We start from the raw sequence: 20,705 nt of genomic DNA on the forward strand, positions 1-20,705 counted from the left end.
GTACTTGCCATCAGTAACTACAAATATATATGCTAGCCCAGTGGATCACAATGATAAGGAAAAATAATATGTGTAGTTATGTTCGCAACTTAATTTTAATTACCAGTCGTTGCTTTCGTCTTGTTCATTGTGGAACACATTCAATAAACTTTATTTTAGCTTCTATTACAAGATCGTAGTGAAACAGCTTTCTGAGTGGGCACTATTTTTCGAATGTGTAACGACTTGCAGCACAATTTTTGATGCCTATAATGTACCACAATAAATTCAAGCAGAAGCTAATTTAATCACTGACTTGAAATGTTTATCCTGTGTGATTCAGTGTTTTCTATGTAATGCAAACACAAGAACATAGAGTCTAGTTTGGACCACCATATACCTGCAAACCTCCACAGCCGTTTAGATTTTATGTGGCTTCAGAGTCCTTCTAAGTTGGACCGCATAGCTTCAGATTTCGTCCCAATGCTTATCTCACTATCTGGACGGCCTTTCTTTTCCTTGGTGCCTTTAACACTAGAATAGTACATGTTTAAAGCTTGTTGGAAAAAGAAGGCAGAGAAAAATTGTTTTCCGAACAGTGAAATGGCCTTGAAAGGTATCATTCGCTCTTCAACGCCGTGAGCTCTGATATGAGCTTTCCGTGCCTTTAAGAGGAATGGAAAAGTACACTGAATTGGTAAGTTTGACGTTAACACAGAGTTCTGTCATCCGGTGTGCAAGCAGAACCACGGCATTAACAGGTAATAGTTCAAATTTAATTTCATGCATGTAGCTTTATTGTCTATCAAAAACTTAAGTGAGCAGTCATATGTTCTTTACTTCTCTGCATTAGTGTGAAATATACGCGGCAGATCAAATTCGCAAATCGGGAACTTGAAAAGACATAGAAGTAAGGGCTTTATTCATACCCCTTGTGTTACACTATTTGATTTCATGCTTTAATGTGTTTCGCTCGGTGTCAGGTAGAATCTGAAATATATGTTCATCTTCAGCTAAACACTGTTGAGAACCAAGGTGTTTATGTTTTGCCTCCATGTGAAAACAAAATACGAGGATATCTTTGCTTGTTGGAGATACTCTAAGATTGTTAACACTTGTGTCACTATTAAAACAAAATTGCATTATTGAACTCGCCTCCTCTCATTGCTGTCTTCTCTGTGATCTATTATTGATTTCTTATTCAGTGGCTAAATTACACAAAATCTTGTTACATGCAACCTTTACGGGAAAATACTGATCGTATTGGCACCTGGCGTGTGCAATCTGCAGAATGGGTACCCCTTCTGTGCCTCTGACAGCGTCCGACGTTAATACGAAAATTGATTTTCGGTCCTCGCATTAAATCTCTTGTGACACATAATTGGACACCCGATTGATCCCGCGCGCGTGAATGGTGGTCGCTGTGAGCGGCTGTTGGGAAGTGATCCTGTTAACGGAAACACGAAACCCTTAATTCCCTCCAGTTGGGTGTTCGGCGCGGCGCCGCTTACTGTCCGTACACAAATAGAGTTTGTGGCGACCACCAGTGCTGTAGTCTCCTTCACGAGAAACGAGGCCGTTTTTGTTGGATATCAATATCCGTTCAGTACGAGTAGACACATGTTCAAGCGACATTGCCAACACACGTATGTCATACAAATGGTTTCAACTCATTTTTAAGAGGCCGTATTTTGTTCTCTTCTAACCAAATAAATACAGTGCAATTCAAAATGAATGCAGAAGTTACAAACGGCAGTAACTGTTCAATACATAGCAGTTCAATCGATAATGTAAAACGAGCTCAAAATTTTTGTATACCTTATAGGGGCTACGTATAATTCCTCCTAATCATGCGGACAACATCGAAGCGATAATCCATATCACACCACACATTCTGAAGGATGTTTGGAGTCACCCATGCGATCATATTTGAAAAGCGAATTTCTAGTTGCGAAATTATTCTAGGAAAACGAGGAACGCACACACTAGGTCTTTCACATAACAGCCAAAAAGAAATCCATGGATGTGAGAGCTAAGTGGTCAAGAACAGAACACCGTGTCGTCATGCCCAGTACTACAGATCCAATGCAATGAATGACGTTGATTAAAATATTTGCAGGCTCTAGTCGCTTAAATGAGGAGGTGCTCTATCTTGTTGATGGATGTATTTCGTAGAAGCCACATTTAGCTGTGGCATCAGCCACTGCTCGAACATTATCAGGTAAATGTCTGCAAAGATACTCAACTCGCCGAAGCATTACGGATCTCGAGTTCAGACAACGCACTGAACACACGAGTTTCTCTGAGATTCGTTGATGTTCAGTAAGATCACACGAAGGTTTAGCTGTACCCTGTGTTGGAATATTGTGGCAGTTAAGCATACCACTTGTGCAGAATGCTGCCTCATCACTAAAAATGTGGCTTACAGCAAATTTATCGTCAACAGTAGCTTCCGACAGCGCCGCCGCATAATTTATTTTGATGTAATCTTCGTGCGTTAGGTGCTGCAAAATGAGAACTACGTTTAGTTTCATTTTCAGATTCGTTCTGAGAGCAGGTTTCTGTTGAATATATACCTGTTTACGGGTTTATTACGTCAGTTTCCGTGGACAACGTTCAAACGAGGAACGAATTCCTTCAACTTTTTTCCTTCTTTCTTGCTGATGCGCTTAATTTTTTAAAATGGCTCTGAGCACTATGGGACTTAACATCTGAAGTCATCAGACACCTGAACTTAGAAGTACTTAAACCTAACTAACCTAAGAACATCACACACATCCATGCCCGAGGCAGGATTCGAACCTGCAACCGCAGCAGTCGTGCGGTTCCGGACTGAAGCACCTAGAACCGCTCGGCCACCAAGGCCGGCAGTGCTTAATTATTTCTTTGCACTAACGTCGTGATGATATTTTTCAACACGACTATCGACGAGAAGGTAGCAACAGAACGCGGCGAGTTACGATATGTTCATACACAAACATTGGTACCGTTATTTTTTGTTTCAAACTGTGTCTAGAACGTACAGAGTAGTGGAGCTGACGCTAATGATGTAATTTTGTGCAAGCTGCAATGTTATATCTGACCTTCATAAACCAGACGTGAGATTTTCATATTCTGTCGTTCGCTACGCACAAACTATTAGGCCCTATAGAAACAAAAGGATCTTCTTGTGGGAAATTTAATGTAGTTCAGTTTTGTGCTGAGATACGTTTTCGCTGGAGGCCATGGTTTATCAGTTGCGGTCTTTACCGATGAAGTATCCTAGTACAGAGGTCAAATTCATTAAATTTCCTACTAAAAAGGTGTTCATTTTTTCTGTAGCACTAATAGCTGGGGCGTAGCGAGCTAGAGAAATGAAAATCTCACGTGTCGTTTATGAACGCCAGAAATAAGATTGTGGGTTGCATAAAACGACATCATTGGAGACAGCTCAATCACTGTATATGCTCTAGTGTCCATGTATTGCGAGATTTCAGTTTGTGACGAATGATAACGGTTGGTATGTCTGTGTATGAGCAAATCGTAACTTTCCGTGTTCTTTTGTTTATTTCTCTTTGGAAGTCGTGCTGAAAATTATCATCATCAACGGCCAAGTTTTTCCAGATCGTATAAACCGTTACGATGGCACTGTTTCTTCATTCTTCTTTAATGTGGACGCTAACAACTCAAATGATAGGAAGAAATTTCCTCCCTTTATGTCTTTATTCTGTTCCTTCTTCTGGGCTTCAGTCTTAAAGCAGTTCCACAAATAGTAATGTTTTATGCACCACCAGAACCATTTCTGTTGCTCACAATTTTTATATTTCCCTCTTCCGAGGAGTATAACGTAAGTCTCTTTTCTGTTTAATCGCGATGTAATTTTCGTCACGTGATAATGAAATATGGGACAACATTTCCTTGCTGATTCAATGGAAATTTGTGATTGAACTTCCCATTAATAAAATTATCGAACTATGTTACCAACGACTCATATTTTCGAGATGTTTAGCTACGGTATTAAAAACGCGCATAATAATTCTCAAAATATTATATAAATATCTCTAAGGAATAGTCTTTTCCGCCACTAAGTAACGAGAAGAATGGTGAGAGGAAAGAAAGACACACCTGCACTCTTGTTGTTGCTACGTATTTTTCGAAACTGCTAGTACTCGCAAAAATTTATTGTTTTTTGAAATAAAAATACATAAAGTCAGTCAGTAATTTCGAAGCAAATTATACCACAACTTGGTTCAGTTACAATCTGGTTTGAGACCACGATAGTTAACTGTAGCTGGAGGAAAAGTGGTTTTGATTATCAGCTGTGACTAGAAACTCTGTCTAATGTACAGAAGTAAACAGAATATCTAATTACAAAACAAGTGTACTAAACTTATATTATTAATTTAAAACGTCTCGCTAGGAGCTTTACAAAGCGTTTCTGGGGAACAGTAAATATTTTAGGAGTTGTAGCATGAACTAACTGGGAGAGAACGAACCATATACCACGTGTCAAATATACTTATGGATATTTTTAAGTAAAGGCAATTGATTAACAGTAATATCAGAAAATTAAATCCGCGTTGATGCAAAACACCTTGTTATTTGTTTATTTCTTTATTCTCACAAACTAGTTTCGGCGACACATATCACCATCATCAGTTGTGTTTTTTAATCTAAAACATGCAGAAAATAGCATGGTTATACAAACACAGTATCACCTTATTACATTTTTACTATTTTTTTGGAAATATATAGTTTTCTATGGACAATTTTATATTACCTTATGTATTGTATATTGTAGCATGTTTTAAGCAATTATTGTCGCTGTCTGCGACATATTTTCTGTGCGCTTTTTTTCTGTAGCCGTTTTTCACTTAGCGAACATCATGTCATGTGCAACCATGTGAGCGGCTGTTAGTAAACAAAATACTAAAAGGTGATCTTCGTATGTCAGCAGTATATACTTGGAGTTGTGGTAGTGTTGTGGAAACCAGTTTTTTGGCGTGTACTGAGCTGTTACTTAGCTATTCATGTACTCACGTTCGTTGGACGGTATGTGGCTGCTTTTATACACAGAAAAACAAAACTTTCACACTCTGTTTCTGATCCAGAACATTACGCCATCTTGCTGTCGCGAGATGTGTATCGCAAGTGGCGAGAAAGGCTATGAAAAACTGTAGCGCGAATTACGTCGAATTCTGTTCATTATTTATGTCTCCGTGTGTGATGGGGAAGTGGTTCTTTTGCGTGTGTGTGCTTTCTGTTCTGTTTCCTTGGTCAGTTCTCTCAGAGCGGTAAAGAGTGTGTTGTTACAAAGTGTTGTGTTTTCACTTATTACATTTTTCCCTTAGACTATAGCCTTTTGTATTTAGAAATTTTCTTCTATTGTTAGTTGTCGGTATAGACTTTTGCTGTTTCTCAGAATGTGTGGATCGTTTTCGATATTAGTGGGGTTATGGTTTTTGTTCATTGGATGTTCTGCAAAAGTTGAATGTGTGCTGTCACTCTTTAGAGCTCTCATGTGCTCTGTGTATCTCGTTCGGAAGTTTCTGCTTGTTTGTCCTATGTATTGGGCCTGACAGGAGTTGTAGGTGAGTTGATATATTCCAGTGTTGCTGAACTTGTCTGAGGTTTTTCTGAACTGTATTGTTTGTTCGGAATGTTATTGGGATCCCTTGCTTTTTCATGATGTTTCCTATTCTATGTGATATTTTGTTATTGTATGTTAAAGTGTACCATCTCTCTCTTTTTTTCTGAGAGCAGTGCCATTCAAATTCCGAAAGATCAATTTGCACAGCGCACAGAAAATATGTCGCAGACAGCGACAATAATTGCCTAAAACATGCTGTAACATACAATAAATAAGGTAGTATAAAAGTGTCCATAGAATACTATGTTAAAAAAAGAATAGTAAAAATGTAATAATGTGCTACTGTGTTTGTATAACCATGCTATTTTCTGAATGTTTTAGATTTTAAAAAAACCACTGATGATGTTGACTTTTGTCGGCGAAACTAGTTTGGGAGAATAAAGAAATAAACGAATAACAAGGTGTTTTGCATCAAGACGGACTCAGTTTTCTGATATTACTGTTTTCTATGCAAACATGGACCAAATGGAAGAGTTCCAAGATAAAATCATTGCAAATGATTAAGTTCAAAGTTGATTTTCATAAAATCCGCCTTCTACTTCAATGCACTTCATAATTTTCTCAAAAACACCACGAATAGCACTTTTCAGCTGGCTTTGCGTCGTTTTTTGAGAGGAGTACCATTCATATTCAGAAGGATCAATTTGCCTCTTGTCTTTACTTTTTCTTTGCAGGTAACGTCTTTCAGTAATCCCACAAGGAAAGACCAAAAGGGAGGGGGCGGTCAAGGGGCGACCCTAGTGGCCAAGAAACGTGACTAATTATTACGATCGATCTTCCGGGTAGCGTTAGATTCAGATTCTGCTTTGTGAAAACACGAGGAAGCACGCAAGAATCTCATAGCATGCTACTAGAAACTCGTCTACCTGATTCTCTGCAAGCAGCAGCAGCCTTTGCATTACAAAACCTGCACACAAATGCCTTGGCGAGACGTTCAGATACGTGCGACATGCTTAAAAGATACAGTAGAACTGGTAAACAAATCAGAATCACAGTTGAAATATTCAATTATGCAAACAGAAGCGCAACTTCATCATTTGAGCTCCAAAACAAAAATGACAGTCGGTAAATAAATGCGTACCAACTGTTGTGACTGACAATTGGCAATTTTTCACAAACACTACTTTCGTTTATGTAAGTTTACTAGGTTGATAACTGAACAATGACAGAAAGGTAACAATAACGATGCCAGTAAAAGTCTCCTAACTGAGGCAAACAAAAGTTTACTTCTAATTTTCCACAAAGGTTCGTTGTACCACACACACACACACACACTAGTAAAAGTCCAGAGGCGAAGACGTAACCTTCAGCGGTCGATGCCCACGAGGTCGGTATCTGGAGTGAACTGAACTTCTGGGCTGGTTCTGGCCTCTAAATAGCTGTCTCCAGCCAATCAGGTTTTGCCGTTGTGATACTTTCTGCAGGCCGTGGCTCGAGTTCGCCCTGCAGAAAGTAGTGCTCGGAATGTCTGTTTCCATTATCTTGTTTGTAAGTAATCGGTTTTTGCCATGGTGCGTTTGGTACGCCTTGGGCATACACAACCTCGTCCTCTGTGGTGTAATATGGGTTGCCGGCCCTCAGGGGCTACCTTGGCTCAGGCATAACATCAACTGTTGTTATGACACATGAAATGAGAACGTTTCTCTTTAAATAGCTGTATCTCTGCAACACACTGTCCAGTCACATTAATGTGACCCAGTGTCAAAGACATAATAACCACCTTGTGCCGCACGCACCGCTGCGAGACGTGCACAAAGAGTGTCAGTGAAGCTCTGGAAGGTACCAATAACGATGTGGAGCCGTAGCGACTCCAATTTCGTGACCAGCAGCGCCAGGCTTCTCAGCTGAGCATCGATGGTGCGAACAGTACGATCGAGGGGGTCCCACTGATTGTCGATTAGGTTTGAACCTTAGAAGTCAGTTAACTCGTACTGGTGCTCTTCAAACTACGAACGTACAGTGTGAGGTGTGTTATACGTTGTACTTTCCTGCTGGAAGTTGGCATCGCGACGAGGAGAAACAAACTGCACGTAGAGATCGCCGTAGTCGTCAAGGATAGATGCATACATATTTTGGTCCACTATGCCTTCCGGAATGACGACTGAGACGCCTTGCTAAACCCGCAGAGCAGGACAGGTAGTTTAAGTTGTCGAAAGGGGCCAAAATAAGCGACTGTAAGTTACATTCGAGCATACAACCTTTTATTTGATCAAATATTACAAGAACCAAGAAATTTTTTTCAAAGAAGAAGCACAGCTTTAGTTCTTGAACTTAATTAGCGGCTGAATGCGCCGTACAATCTCATGCCTTAAGGGCAAGACCACTTTAATTTAAAAATGGCTGAAAGCCAATAACTTAAAGCTCAACTAAAATCATAAATGTAAAAGGCAAAAAGCCTTATCTTAAAACAGTTCCTCAATTAGGCTGAAGGCTGAAAGAATCTGACACTTTAAGAGCAAAAAACTTAAATTCAAAATCGGCTGTAGGCCCAACACTTAAGAGCCAATAATATTAATTTTAAAAATGCCAAAGGTTATACGTAAAACAGTTCTTAAACTAGGCTGAAGGCCCAAACCATCTAACACCTTAAGATCAGATGAACTTTAATCTAAAAAATCGGCTACAAGTACAAACAACAAGAAAAGGCAGTACACCCAAGGGCGCTCAGAAGTTCCGAGGGTCGGCCTGGAATTCAAACAATAACGCTCGCTTAGGTGAGACAGGCAGTCGGCCCAACCATTGTCGATCCGACGACAACCCAAGCAACAGACAGTCAACGGACCCACCGACAACATAACCTCTGCTTCACCCGGCCAGCAAACAACAGGAAGTTCAATGGAACAACATTGAAAGTATTGGCGCCCACAACCAATTATATATTGAGCTGTCAAACTACACACCATGCTGGACAGCGAAAACATGATGAGGAAAATACACTGCCTGAATTTACGTCAACGGCCAGGGCAGGTAACCGGAACGTTAACGGCCACAAGGCAGAAGATTCCGCTGGTGCACTTCAATTCAAATAACTAAGTACAGTTAAACTACAGCTAAAATTTGCCAACTTGACCGGCCGAAGTGGCCGAGCGGTTCTACGCGCTACAGTCTGGAACCGCGCGACCGCTACGGTCGCAGGTTCGAATCCGGCCTCGGGCATGGGTGATGTCCTTAGGTTAGTTAGGTTTAAGTAGTTCTAAGTTCTATGGGACTGATAACCACAGAAGTTAAGTCCCATAGTGCTCAGAGCCATTTGAACCATTTTTTGCCAACTTCAAAACACACGTTGTTGCGCTCGGGAATATCCCAACAGCCGACAACGAACTCCAAACGACACAATATGTACAGTCGTGACTTGCTCCTAGATCAAGTCAAAACTCAAGTCTCATGTCCAGGATCGGTGAGCCACGATCCTGGTAGCAATGGGAACAGCACCACATACACCGACACCACATAGAGGCCGACAGCGGGCTGGGCCAAACTACACGCCGCGAAGATTTCCTCGCAGCTCCACGCCAACCGACCAACTCCCATGCCCGTAAACGGTGAAAGGACACGTCGGCCGATGAGACGACCAACCAACGGTCTTCCCGCTCCAATATCCCTCCGTCGGACAGTTCATGTGTGTCCCCAACGGTCGGCGAGCACTGGCTGTCGGCACTTCACCGGCGCTCGGTCCCCGACTTCACTGCTGCTGCGTCCCGACTGTACTGCTGGTCATTCCCGAACTGACTGTTAGACACACGGCGACCCGGAAATACTATCGGTCGCTCCAGAGATGGTTCGACAGTGCACTTACTGATACGCGCTGCCGCTGCCGCTCACGGGCAAGTAAGGCAGGAAGTTAGTGACACCAGTAAACGGACTAAGAAAACGAGGCGGCAGTACCGTCATAGAAAATGACAAACAATAAATGGGATAACCGGGAGCCATGCACGGCTCAACGACATCACTCAGTGAATGCCACGAGAATATTCTGCACACCGTAACTGTTGCAGGATGTTTGCTTTCAGATGTTCCACGTCGTGCACGCCAACGGCAATCTTCCCTTTGGGACACAAAACGTGATTCATCTGAAAAGGACCCTGTCGCCACTCAGTGGACGTCCGGTTACGGTACTGGCGTCCAAATTGCGGCCTTCGTCACCGATTAAGGGCAGTCATCACTGGTACATGAGTTAAGCACCTGCTGTGGAAGCCCGTACGTACTAACGTTCGGTGAATGGTGGTTGGGGAGAGGCTGCTGGTAGCCCCTCGGTTCTTCTGGCTGGTCAGTTGCTCAACAGTTGCACATCTACTCGCCGGTAGACATCTGGGCACCAGTCGATCACACCTGTCGTCCACCGCTCGTGGTGTACCACAGTTGTCGCAGCGCCTGTTTTGGATGACGCCATTCTGACATGTACGGTATACTTTAACCACGGCGTCACGCGGACATTTTACAGACTTAGCGGCTTCGGAAATGCTTCCACCCTTCGTGAATGTGTTGTATGATTAAGGACTCCCATCGGGTAGACCGTTCGCCGAGTGCAAGTCTTTTGATTTGACGCCACTTCGGCGACTTGTGCGTCGACGGAGATGAAATGATGATAATTAGGACAACACAACACCCAGTCCCTAATCGGAGAAAATCTCCGAACCAGCCGGGAATTGAACCCAGGCCCTTAGGATTGACATCCTGTCGCGCTGACCACTCAGCTAGCGGGGGCGGACCACCCATGGTCGGAAAGCCAATGATCTTGACCTTTTGGATGTCAGATAAATCAATACTTTTCCGCAATACTTCCACGACTTCAAAATTTTCCGCGTCCCTCCGACAAGCTTCACATACCCTCCACTGCTAGTATTGTCACTTCTTGTCTGTGATTGGCTACTCCACGTTGATGTCTAACATAGACTGTGGTCACATTAATGTGACTAGACCGTATAAGCTATAATTGGACTCACATTCTGTGGAATGTTGTATCAGAATTTGTCTATGTTAACACGTTGTAAAATATTTTCTATTCCTTCTGAAACGCAGTATATTTTATCTTAAACAACTTACGTTTATATTTCTCATCCGTTTGTGTAAAACGTCTTATAAGCAATTTGGATGCTCTATAATTTCACAAAAGGGTTGTATGATGGTAATTCTGGCACAGCACATAAACGTAAAGCATGCGGAATACAGAAATTATGACAGAGATATTTGTAAATTACATTTCGTTTTCGGAGTCGACACTTCATCCTGCAGCTAAATGCCTCAACCTTCGACCCTAGCCGAATCTCCACTTGTACCACCTCCTATGAAATCTTTCCTTAAGTTTCCAATTCAAGGCATCCCTTTCTTAATCGAAGTATCTCCTTTTATTCTTGACTTTCGATTAATACACTGGTGTCAAAAATTAAAGGGACAAACCACTTTTACCCCGTTATGTGTCTAATTCGCGATATAATCATAGAAACTGTGAACAGAAGTCCGTACGATTGTGTTCTGGACGGAGGTGGCACACCAGTCAAAGGACAACAACGCCCACCATGACGTCAGGGCAGATATCAAACTGGGCAGTGTTTGCCGCTAGTCCCTCATCCAAAACTCCTGTGTACACAGTCACAGATGGTGCAGTTCGGCAAAGAGAAGACGCGTACCAGGCTCTCTGCGGTGGAGTGCGATAGGAAGAATGGAAGCAGGACAATTGCAAACAGATGTGGCCGGATGGCTGAATGTGAATCGATCTGTGTGTTTCTTGGATATGGCAACAGTTTATAGAGACCGAAACTGTCTCCCGAAGACCAGGGGAGGACTGACCATTCGTGACTTCATAAAGAGAGGACCGTTATTTGGCTGTAGCTGGACGACGGTACCGTCGTAGTACTACAAGGGAACTGGGATCTGACGTCGCAGCATGCACTGAAGGTATTGTATCGACGCAAAATGTGTACAGCAGGCTACGGCAGACTGGCCTTTATTGGCGGAGACGTGCTGTATGTGTACCTCTGACCTCTGAAGGGAACCTCTAGAGTGGAGTCGTCAGCATGTCACCTGGATGGTCGAACAGCGGGCCAGTGTTCTTTCCAAAGATGAATCCCGATTTTGTCCGGACAGTGATTATCCACGGATTAGAATCTGGAGGAAACGTGGAACACAATTTCGGGACGCAAACATTGTGGAAAGAGACCGATACCAATGAGGATCCCTAATGGTGTGGGCAGAGATTATGTTAACCACACGAACATTTCACTAAACTGTGCAGATGAATCGGAAAGGTTTAACTGCTGTCATGTATCGTGACGAGATCTTGGGACCTCATGTGCAGCTGTTTCTAGGCGCTGTCCACCCAGATGGACGATAATGCTCGACCTCATACAGCACGGGCGGTTGATGTTTTCTTGGAAGATATTGCGCGCATGACTTGGCCTACTCGCTCTCCCAATTTGGATACCACAGAGCACATCTGGGATGTACTAACCAGTCTCCGAGACTTGCGAGCATCTCTACAAGAGGAACAGGCGTTATTGCCTCAAAAGGAGATTGTTGACATCATTCACAGCATGCCCCGTGGTTGACATGCCTGTATTCCTGCCAGAGGTGGTCACACCCCGTACTGAGCACATTAAGCAATTGTCCCTTAAGTTGTAAATAACGAGCGACATTTATGTCTAGCGTTATGCATGTCGCAGTTGTTTACGTTCTGATTTGTTACATTGTTTCTACTTTACTATTACCTGTGTATACTGCTTAGTGGAAAAGTAAACGCAACGTTGCAAAATTTCCTTTTGTTGCTTTAATTTTGGACACAAGTGTATGATCTTCACACTCTTCCTTTAATCAGATTTATTCTCACTGCTATATCCGCAGTCAACGGACACGGACGATTATGAGGACACAAGATGAGGAACGTTTATTTACTACAGGTAAACACAAATCCCTTTACAGTGCTGACGACCTTCTGGCTGAAGGCCTGATTAAGAAAAAATAATAGGCCTGAAGGCCGAATTACGACAACAAATAGTTTCCGTCTAACTTCCACACAACAAAATAATATTAATTAAGGCGAGACGGCCAATGATGTCTTCAGTGCCAGATTGCTCGTGGCGAAATGCCGCAAATAACAACGATAATGGTCAAGGAGCACTACGTTAGTAGTGTCTGGATAAGTTGTGAATTTCGGTCTGACGGGGAGCGTGCTAGGGTAGTCGTGCAGCTGCAATGACCACTGTGTCCGGATGGTTTAGCTGGTGGTGGACTGCGAACATCCTTCTGGCTGCACCGTACTACACCCATGAGTGTAAGTTTCGAAGTATTTGTAGCGTGGAACAGACGAGTTGGCGCGCAAATGCCAGAATGTTTTGCGTCGAAAATATTGTTGCGCCTTGTCGTTCGCAGTCGGTTTCCAGCCTCGCAGGATTTAATAATGTCAGCGAATACAGGTTCACATCAAGCAATTTCTGAGTGGACGTCGCTAAAGGAACTGCATACAACGTTCGTTTGAAGTCAGGTTGCCGGCCCGGGTGGCCGAGCGGTTCTAGGCGCTACAGTCTGGAACCGAGCGACCGCTCCGGTCGCAGGTTCGAATCCTGCCTCGGGCATGGATGTGTGCGATGTCCTTAGGTTAGTTAGGTTTAATTAGTTCTAAGTTCTAGGGGACTGATGACCTTAGAAGTTAAGTCCCATTGTGCTCAGAGCCATTTTTGAAGTCAGGTTTTTCGCTATAGATCATTGCTCATAGTGGCACATAGAGCGTCAAGTCTTCAAATAGCCAAACAACACACAGACGCGAAAATGACTGACTGGGGGTGGGGGGTTAGTTTGGTCCACTCTTTTTAAATGTTGTACGGCGTCTCCGACAGCCCAGTAAGGCCTTTAGTCCACTCCGTGTGGACGGTGCAGTTCGAAATGGAGGTGGGGCTGTGATGTTTTGGGAGTGTTTTCCGTGACCTGACTTGCATCCTCTCCTTCAGATTGCAGTGGACATGTACTAGGACGTTTTTTCAACATTCTCTGTAGCCAAGTCTTGCCCTTCCTTCTGCATCTTCGTGCCGTGTATCCTGTGGCCATACCCACCTTACGAGATGACATAAGTGCTGTTGACATGGTTTGAAAAATACTCAGGAAACGTTGCAGAACACACAAGGAGACCCCACGGGAGCAGGATTTTTATAATTTTTTTGTATTTATGCTATGTGAAGTTCAGAAATTAAATAACAGTCAAACAAAGCCAGTAAAGGCAAGTATCAAAAATTCTCGACAACCGTCTTTAATACCCTATAGTAGGGCTGTCCAGGATACGACCCCCGCTCACAACGTCGCCTGCCGCCACAAAGAATCCGGCCCTCCAAAGCCCAACGAAGGTTCTCTTTTTTCAGCCCCGTAGTAAGTGAGGACAGTATTTTAAAATTGACCTGCTTTGTGCTTTACTCGCAGGCGCAGGCGCAGGCGCAAACAAACGTGCATGTGGGGCGAGTTGGTGGTTGCCCACCTGATAACCTGTTAGCTGTCCTGTTCCGTACCTGGTACCCACCACGCGTTTCCCTACCACTGACAGCATGCCGCATCATTTACTTTGTATAACTCACTGTGTGCTGTTGCAGTGGTGGGACTTTCCTCAATAGCTAGCTCCAAAGGTAACTCAAAGCGCAATTAAAGGAATGTGCATTTTGAAGTTTAGCGCTCGATGGAAGTTCTGCTACTTCATCTACAAGCCAGTTGCTAGTCTTTGTGACATGAGTGACGGACAACTACACACTAACTAAGGAATTACTTGAGTTGCGTTCAATAAAATGTACAACAAAAAGACAAGAGCTATATGAAGAAGTAAAAAGTTGCATGGAAAAGTTTGATCTTCAAGACGAAAAGCTTTCCGAGTTGACAACAGATGGTGCACCAGCGATGACGGGAACAACAAACGGATTTGTGACCTTGATGAGTAATAACATGACACACACGATCGTAAAACACCACTGCATTACTCACCAAGAACAATCGTGTGCCAAAGTTCTCAATTTGAAGAATGTGTTGGAAAAGGTAATAAGGATTGTGAATTTAAGGTATAAAGGACAAATTCATAGACAATTTCAGGTATTCCTCGCAGAAATAGGCTTGGAGCATGACGATATCATACACATTGCCGAGTTTGCTGGCTCAGTATATCAGCAACGTTCACACGATTTATAAAATCCTTAATGACTGCCATGGGAAAAAAGTCAGATTTTAGGAAAATGAGAAATAGTTGAAAGATCTGGCGTCGTAGCTGACATAACTAAATATGTCGCCAAGCTAAAACTAAAACTTAACTAAAACGAAACTCCTCCCGAACAGGCCATGAAGGCTCAATGGTACCGACCAGCCTCCGTGTCATCCTCAGCCCATAGGCGTCACTGGATGCGGATATGGAGAAGTACGTGCTCAACGCAGCGCTCTCCCCGCCGTATGTCAGGTTCCGAGACCGGGGCCGCTACTTCTCAGTCAAGTAGCTCCTCAGTTTGCCTCACACGGGCTGAGTGCATCTCGGTTGCCAACAGCGCTCGGCAGACCGGATGGTTACCCATCCAAGTGCTAGCCCATCCCGACAGCGCTTAACTTCGGAGATCTAACGGGAACAAGTGTTACCACTGCAGCAAGGCCATTGACAAATCTAAAACTGCAAGGTAAAAGTCAATTATTTGTAGAAATCTGTGGACCTGTTCAAGCACTTAGTAAAAAGGTTATCTTGTCCGAGTAACAGTCACGGAAATGCATACGAGTCATTCGGAGACTTTGTCGACACAAAATCAGTGACGCACTGCATTGCAGCTAGCTCGTATGTCTGTTGCAGAAAATAGGGTATGAGTTTCAGGAAAGTTCCACAGATTTTAAAAATCAAGAGGCCTATGATACGCCCGCTAAACCTGCTTGACAGAACAGGTCATTAGGATTGTGGAATGAGCCAAATAAGGTTGGGGTCAGTTTCACCCTGTAATTTTAATTTATTGTAATTTAATAACACTATTACAACCAGAGTGGCACATAGCCTTTACCGAATGCAACTCTTTCACGACTGAAGGCTTCCAAACAAGAAATCTTAACAAAGCAACAAGATAAAAATCCAATTAAGACAGCTATAAAGTAATTAAAAAATACCATAGCAAAGTAGATAGAACAAAGGTGCAATACCAAAGGCTGAAGGCCACAATTAAGTTTCAAAATTTTAGAATATATTACCTTAGACTTTTAAAGGCAGAAGGCCAGAATGTTTAAAAACAAGAAATCTTAAAAACCTACAAGATAAAAATGCCATTAAAACGCAAAAAAACCATATCACGGCTAAGTGGAAAGCCTTAAGGCAAAGTAGATAGAACAGACATAAGCAAGGTGCAATACCAATGGCTGAAGGCCACAATTAAGTTTCAAAATTTTAAAATAGATTACCATAATCTTTTAAAGGCATATGGCAGCAATGTTTAAGCTTGAGAGATAAAGAATTAATTTTGTCAAATTTTTAAGATAAAAGAAAAAACCATAAGCCTTAAATTCTAAGCAGATAAAAACAGATAATTAAACACCGGTGGCACTCAGAAGTCTCCAGGGAGGTCGGTCTTTTCTCGTTCACTTAGGTGAGACAGGTGGTGAGCCCAACTATACTTGATAAGTCGGAATCCAACCAGGGGACAGCCACGGACCGACCGACACATCAACTTGCTTCCCGTCAATCAGTACATGAGAACTCAAACATGAAAGGTTACAAACGTGATAATCCACAATGGAGTATGTATTAGCTGTCAAAATTACACACCATGTTGGACAGCCGACAACAGGTGAGGAAAGGACGCTGCCTTCAATTACGTTAGTGGTCAGAGCGGGTAACCGGAACAATAACCGCCACTAGGCAGAAAAATTCCGTTGGTACACTTGAATCTGAAACACAGTAACATAGTTAACTTCACCCAAAAGAACACTGCCTGAATTTACGTCAGTGCCCAGGGCAGGTAACCTGAACACTAACGGCCAGAAGGCAGAAAATTCCTCTGGTGCACTCGAATTGTAGTCAACCAAAATAGTTAATTGCGCCGCATGGCGGCTAAATTTCAGCAGTAGAAATACTCGGTGTTGCTCACAGGAAAACCTCCCCAACAGCAAACCACCGAAACGAACCACCACAACATGAAAGGACATGGCTTGGGTAGTTGACACAACTACTCAGCTTTGACGTCCTGGGTCGGTGAATCACCACGAAGCTCTTAGCGATCGGACAGCTCCTCACACGCTCCGACACTGCGCAGGGGCTGCCAGCGGACCCAGCCGCCTGCACCGCGCGGAGATAACTTCCCTCGTCCGCAACAACCGATCGACCGCCTCCAGACCCCCTAGCCGGAAACTATATCCACCAAACCAAAGATGGTACATGGCGCAAATATCGATACACATCACTGCTGCCACACGTAGAAGGAAGAAGCACCACGACGTAACCACAACAAGGGCGGGAAACCAAACACAGATAGACAGCGAAGCTCACGAAAACGCATAGTTGGGAGTGAGCACGGCTCACCCTGCATGAAAGTCTTCCAAATTTCTTTTGAGATTAATACTGAAGACTCCATGTTACATAATATTTCGCCATGTTACACCGTTATGGAGCGTACTGGACTGAAGGAATTTCATAAAAAGTTATATCAAACTGGATCAGTATTCTTTCTCTTCCAATTCAACACTTCAACAAATATTCTTATTCGGAACTGCAGATATCTGCGAACAGTTCTTTTCACGAGTGAAAAGTGTAAAATCTAAACCGAGATCTTCGCTGACAGATGACAATCTTAGAAATTCGACATCGAATATGGCCTCAAATATCGAGGACCCTTACAAACAAAGAATGTTATTTCTTTCATTAAGTTTTCGTGCTATTCATTTTATTTCTGATTAATTTTAAATTTAATTTTAAGTTTGTAATATTCTAATATAGTTATATATTTCCTGCCTATCTAGAAAACTAATTTTTATTTCTGTTGGTTTGGTTGCTTTGTAGTATGGCCTGTCACGGTAATTAAAGTTAATAATGTAGCCCACTTCGAAATTGAGTTCGACACCTCTGCCCTAAAATAAGGTTAGTTTTTTGGTTTGGAGAGAGGCTCTGTGACAGAATGCTCGCGCAGTCTCTGTATGGCTAAGCTTCGACCCTCAACTGTGATAAATTTGTAAAAAAAATTGCATTCTCTGTGACTATTTCCTTGAAGACTGAATTAGATCAAGATGAAAAAATTAATTTGCAATTTTTTCATTACTATACGATGGTTATTAACAATCTTTTATAAAATGTTGGCAGTTACAATTTGTATTGGCAATGAAATTGAATTTTGTATATTACCACTCTCTAGTGCTACCGAATTTTTATTCTTCACGTAAGTGTCCGTACAATATGCACGTTTGATTAAAAATTTGCATCATACAGCATTCGAACCAGGTCACTATTTGATCAACAAGAACTCTACCACACAGCCACACAGCCTGTCAGCCATATTTCACGGGGTACGGACTCTCAGAAATCTCAGAAGTCGATTTTCTCGATAACTTTTGATAGCTACATCGAACTCGTTTGTGCGATTTATATTTGAGTTCTGAAATTCGAGTAACACAAACATAAAAAATTCAAAATTGTGGTCTTGTGGTCACTCTGTTAGCTTCTTTTTTTTTTTTTTTGCTTTTATATCCTGTTTTGATCCTTACGATGAAATGCAATGTGGTGTGACGAGGGCCTCCCGTCGGGTAGACCGCTCGCCTGGTGCAAGTCTTTCGATCTGACGCCACTTCGGCGACTTGCGTGTCGATGGGGATGAAATGATGATGATGATTAGGACAACACAACACCCAGTCCCTGAGCGGAGAAAATCTCCGACCCAGCCGGGAATCGAACCCGGGACCTTTGGATTGACAGTCTGTCGCGCTGACCACTCAGCTACCGGGGGCGGACATCCTTACGATCATAATCAGATATGCCTCTCATTCTCAGCTAGTATTTAAAATGGCTTGCTGAATGTGACCTTACATTACGTGTTACGTGCTTTTGTGTGTCACAGTTGAAATATCTTTTCACATTTTTTATACTGAATATCTTGGGTACAAATTTTCAGTATGTCTTGTACACTACTTTAGAATACAAACATATTTGATGATTGTTTGGACCGAAAACGGTCATAAAATAAACAAGTCTAACGACCAAAGACATTTCCATATTGTACAGGTCTTATACATCTAATCTCACTGTCCCTAACTGTTATTACGTCACATTAAGTCACTCAGATCCCTGTCGAAACACGATTTTATCGCTAAATAAACCGACGTTAATCAAATATGTGATACCTGGGACTTTTCGGAATAGCAAGTGAAACGTAGAAATCAACATCCGCTCGATTTGGTAGATGTTCAGGAGTCGCTTCAGCTCGATACATGGCATACCTGAAGACTGAATCGGATATTCTTCCTCGCTGAACTGATGCTGTTATGGAGATGATGCCGGCCGTAGTGACCGAGCAGTTCTAGGCGCTACAGTCTGGAGCCGCCCGACCTCTGCGGTCGGAGGTTCGAATCCTGCTTCGGGCATGGATGTGTGTGATGTCCTTAGGTTAGTTAGGTTTAAGTAGTTCTAAGTTCTAGGGGACTGATGACCACAGAAGTGAAGTCCCATAGTGCTCAGAGCCATTTTTTTGTTATGGAGATTAAGGTCGTGTTACTCGGTATGGACATGATTTCCCTAATACAAATGTTGATTTGGAGATACAGGTCCCCCAGTCTCCTAAAAAGTGGTTCTTCCTGGTTGGTAATGCAGCCATTTATATCAGCTTTGGAAACACCACTGGGACGCCATTCTTTGAATGGTTGTCAGCCTGGACGGCACATTCCTCAGGGTTTCTTCTATTGACCCATGTCGCGTCCCTTTTACAGCCATTTTCAGCTTGCGGAATAGTTAAAAGTCACACGGTGCCACGTCAAGGAACTGAGGAACCTGACCAACTACAGTAATGTTGTGTTTGGCGAGGAAAGTATGAGTAAGATGCGCAGAATGCGTGACTGTGTCATCACGGTGGAGCTGCCAAGATTTTACGTCTCACATATCCGATCATTTGCTTCGCAAATCGAATCTGCTGATGCAGAGCTTATCCCTGTCTCGTTTGTGAGTTCTCGTACCGTGACGCGACAGCCGTCCGTGACCAATGTCCTCACATGTTCAATGACATCATCATTTCGGCTTTTTGAGGGTCCCCTGAACGCTGTTCGCTGTCCACTGAAGTGCAGCGATCTTTGAGGTATTTGCACCATTCCTTTATCCGTGAGTTGCTCGTGGCATCGCGCCGGAAGAATCTGTTGAGCCTTGTCATAGATTACACTTGGGTATCGAAATGCTTTTCAGAAAATTTGATGCCGTATCTCCTCTCATTTTGTTCCGTCATTATACAACATACATCTGACATCTGCACCGAAGAAAGTCTCCCGCGGTTCATTGGTTTAAGCTGGAGAGAAAGTAGGATCATTACTTTTCGAACAACGCTAGGGAGTCTGACGGGTAAAGCTATAATTTTTATCAATCACTGTATATCCGCAAGGCGTTCGGTACAGTTCCCCACAGTCGTTTAATGAACAAAGTAAGAGCGTATGGACTATCAGACCAACTATGTGATTGGATTGAAGAGTTCCTATATAACAGAACGCAGCATGCCATTCTCAATGGAGAGAAGTCCTCGGAAGTAAGAGTGATTTCAGGTGCGCCGCAGGGGAGTGTCGTAGGACCGTTGCTGTTCACAATATACATAAATGAGCTTGTGGATAACATCGGAAGTTCACTGAGGTTTTTGCGGGTGATTCTGTGGTATACCGATAGGGTGTAACAATGGAAAATAGTACTGAAATCCAGGAGGATCTGCAACGAATTGACGCATTGTGCAAGGAATGGCAATTGAATTTCAATGTAGACAAGTGTAATGTGCTGCGAATACATAGAATGAAAGATTCTTTATCATTTAGCTACAACATAGCATGTCGGCAAATGGAAGCAGTTAGTTCCATAAAATACCTGGGAGTAGGCATTAGGAGTGATTTAAAATGGAGCGATCAGATAAAGTTGATCGTCGGTAAAGCAGATGCCAGACTG

General features: G+C 42.8%; 1 protein-coding gene across 1 annotated transcript in view; it reads left to right on the forward strand.

Moving 5' to 3' along the window:
• LOC124805421 (semaphorin-2A-like) overlaps nt 1-20,705 on the forward strand; it is a 1,298,470-nt gene that overhangs the window by 982,468 nt on the left and 295,297 nt on the right. The gene's annotated exons all lie outside the window — the stretch shown is intronic.

Source organism: Schistocerca piceifrons, chromosome 7 (genome assembly GCF_021461385.2).
Source record: "Schistocerca piceifrons isolate TAMUIC-IGC-003096 chromosome 7, iqSchPice1.1, whole genome shotgun sequence".
Lineage (NCBI taxonomy): Eukaryota > Metazoa > Arthropoda > Insecta > Orthoptera > Acrididae > Schistocerca > Schistocerca piceifrons.